General features: G+C 40.2%; 1 non-coding gene across 1 annotated transcript; it reads right to left on the bottom strand.

Moving 5' to 3' along the window:
• Window positions 1-474: 474 nt before the first annotated feature.
• Trnat-ugu lies at window positions 475-549 on the bottom strand. The gene has a single exon. It is a non-coding gene; the product is annotated as a tRNA-Thr (tRNA).
• Between the last annotated feature and the right edge of the window lie 3,275 nt (window positions 550-3,824).

Here is a 3,824-nt window from a genome sequence, read left to right as displayed (position 1 = left end):
TGATGTACTTCATTGGGGACATGTTGAAAATGTGTGCCCCGACCGGGACTCGAACCCGGGATCTCCTGCTTACATGGCAGACGCTCTATCCATCTGAGTCACCGCGGGCACAGAGGATAGTGCGTCTGCAGGGACTTATCCCTTGCACGCTCCCCGTGAGATCCACATTCCCAGCGTGTCCACACCACTACATTCGTAGTGCGCCTAATAGATGTTTGCCCATCATACTCATTACTCGTGGCAGATTAATCTACCAAGTCCCGTACGAGTTCGGGCATAGCGTGTGCGTTCGCATAAGAAGGTCAATGGCTGGGAAGCCATATTTTAACTATATATGACGGTAGTATCTGCTCCCGAAAGAACAGTTACCGTGGATGACCATGCAGCTTTGCTAGAAATGAAATGATAATTAAATGGACACCCTAGCTGCAAACAGGCGTTGATGTCCTTCATTGGGGACATGTTGAAAATGTGTGCCCCGACCGGGACTCGAACCCGGGATTTCCTGCTTACATGGCAGACGCTCTATCCATCTGAGCCACCGCGGGCACAGAGGATAGTACGTCTGCAGGGACTTATCCCTTGCACGCTCCCCGTGAGATGGATAGAGCGTCTGCCATGTAAGCAGGAGATCCCGGGTTCGAGTCCCGGTCGGGGCACACATTTTCAACATGTCCCCAATGAAGTACATCAACGCCTGTTTGCAGCTAGGGTGTCCATTTAATTATCATTTCATTTCTAGCAAAGCTGCATGATCATCCACGGTAACTGTTCTTTCGGGAACAGATACTACCGTCATATATAAATAAAGAAATATGTTTTGGGGTGAAAGTTTCTATTGAAACATCACCACAAGAAATTAAAAGCAGGATTAACAAAAACTTCCGACTCCAGCTACCAGAATACGTTTTTGATCAGAAGTACATGAGGAAAAGAGTATGCTTTTATGACCTTAATTAGGGTGAAGAGTGTAGAGGGTATTGCTGTTTATGAACAGCAAGGATGCTATTAATTAAAAACAAAAAAGATTTCTACATAGACCAAGCCAGCTACGGGAGCGAAGCAGCGGGCTCTAAGCTAGTCTAAAATATAAAAATCAATGTTTGTTTGTCTTCTATTCGTTCCTATATCAGTCAGCCAATTAACACGAAGCTTTGGTGAGTTATTGTGCGTACGCCTGCAGACTTCCTGTTGGAGTAACCACTTACCACACAAAAAAGCGGTGGCGGTGAAAAGGTAATAATATCGGTCGATATCCAATTTCTTTAATCTCACGTCTTCTCATCACAACGCTCATACCTAGAACTGGTTTGGGTATGTTATCGCCACTATGTTCTTATGCAAATAATTCTACAAATAATAAGTCATGTATATACAAAATTTAACTGAAATAGCTCGAAACATTCTTGAGTTAATGCTTTATGCATCTATCTTTCATTTCCACCATTGCTTCTTTGATGTATATTTCTGTCATTGTTAAGGACGAGTGACTGGATTTCTTTCTCATACCCATCGTAATCCAAATACTTTCTTGCTCGTCCAGTATTATTGTTCCTTCTGGGTTCTTATACATACTGTAAAGGGTGGCCAAAATAATGTCTTATAAACTACATACAGATAAGTCACTCGTTTATTGTAAATACACAATACAGTGTAGTAATTGATCATTATGAGAAACAGCGTATTGAACACTCAACTTGTCAATAGTTCACAGGAGGTGCTGAAAATGTCCCCCATAAATTTAGATACACAACTCAGCACGTTTCAACATGTTTCTGGAAACTTGCTAACTCATTTGGTGTGATTCCCGCAATATGACTGTAGGCTTTACCCTTTAAATTAGCCCACAAATAAAAATCACAGGTAGGCAGATTCTTTATCGCAGTATCTAAAGCCTTAGCAAACTTCAAACGCATCTCATCATTCCTAATTACTTTAGTATCCCACTTCCTTCCACACCGATTCTTCCACACAAGTCTCAAACTTCAGTCTGCTCTTCATCACAAAATTTTTCTATCTTGACCACACTTTATTATTTCTTACTTCGGTTAGTGCTTCGGCCAACTGCCATCATCGGATGTGTCATGATACACAAAGTAAAAACGTGGGGTATACAGTTCCTAGGATACACTCTATTTCAGTAAATCACAAAATAATAACTGCCGACAGTAAATATGGTACAAACACATTACTGTACGTGAGTAACTTTCAAACAGCAGCACAATGTATGTCGCCAAATAGTACACGTTTGTATCTACGAGGTGTAGGTACGTACTGGTGCCGACACAGCCACAGGTAAGAAGGTGAATTACTCGACCGCCAGTAAGTGGCTTTCGAGACATAATAAGAGCGCACTCTAATTGGCTGATGATTGGTAAATGCAAACATGAATAAAGTACAAATCAGATTATAAATATACTTTCCAGTTTCGTTAATATGTTAAGCAATGATTAAAATGACAAGTACATATGGATTAATACATTTTCATCTCAATGGCTCTCTTCAGATTTTTACAAACTTTACGTAACATAAGATTTGGAAAAAATATAACAGCTTAGAGTACAATAATGCAGCACCAAATGAAAGGCTGCACATCAAAATGAAACTGTGGAGCCAAAAATCAGCAGAAAACAGTCAACAACACAATCAAGTAAAAAGCAATGACAAAAACGTAGGAACACGACTGCAAGGTGAATAGTGCTCAATCCGTGTTGAGCCAACAAAATCTGGGTGGATGAGAGCGGGCTCGTTTACCAAACACTAAGACGTCGTAACAGATCATAAAAGATTTCAGAAAACCAATTTCTACTAAAATCCGTCTGCTCGTTACCACTCGTTGTGACTGCCTTTTTCTAAGAGAATATTTCTCAAGTTCTTCCAAGTTATTAAGCACACAGCATTTAGCTGCTTCATGTAGGATTTTAAGGCTTTCTGTAATAGATCCAGATTACGTTTCTAGGAACTTAAATGGTTTCCCAAAGCACTCCTTTTGGACGGCTGTCAGTGCTCCATGTGTTCCAGGTCAGAAGAATTTTGTTTGTTTGTGCAAGATTATGGCCGCTGATCTATACAAAGAAGTCCTGTCGGCTATTTTACTCTTCATCATTACTAATGTACTGGGTATGCCTTACAATCCAATATCTGATTTCAGAATCTCTGTCTGACCATGTAATCCAGCTGAAAACTTCCCTAATCTTCACGCGTTTTCTAAGTGTATCTTCTGCTCCTGTGATAACTGAACAGTGTATTCGCTATTACTAGCTAAAATTTATTGCAGAATTCAATTACTTTTTCTCTTCTCTCATTCCTACTTCCAAGACTACATATTCTCCAGTAACACTTACTTCTCCTCCTTCCCTTACTACCGCGTTACAATCCCCCGTTATTATTAGAATATCTTCTCCTGAAATACCCGTTCAATATCCTCATGTATTTTCTCTCTCTCTTCGTCTTTTATTTGCACATACTGGGATAATGAATACCACAGAAGGCAGTTCCGCTGAAGAAAAATGGACATTTCTAAAAAGAGCATACACAGAGTTGGGCAGAAGTGTAGGCACGAGAAAGATAATTGAAGAAACAGTGGCTGACAGAAGAAATACGTCAGTTGATTAGGGAAAGAAGGAAGAACAAAAGCGTTCAGTGAAAGGCAATATAAGTCATTTAGGAATGAGATAAAAAGGAAGTGCAGGGAAGCTGAGGCGAAATAGTTGCATGAAAAATGCGAAGAAATGGAAAAGAACTGGTCATCGGTGACCAGATTCGGCGGGCCAAAAAGTCAAAAAACATTCGGCGAAATTAAAAGCAAAGATATCAGAATTAAG

The sequence above is a fragment of the Schistocerca americana genome, chromosome 3, assembly GCF_021461395.2.
Source record: "Schistocerca americana isolate TAMUIC-IGC-003095 chromosome 3, iqSchAmer2.1, whole genome shotgun sequence".
Taxonomy (NCBI): Eukaryota; Metazoa; Arthropoda; class Insecta; order Orthoptera; family Acrididae; genus Schistocerca; species Schistocerca americana.
Note: the sequence above shows the minus strand (reverse complement) of the source record. Positions and strands in the feature narration are given on the sequence as shown.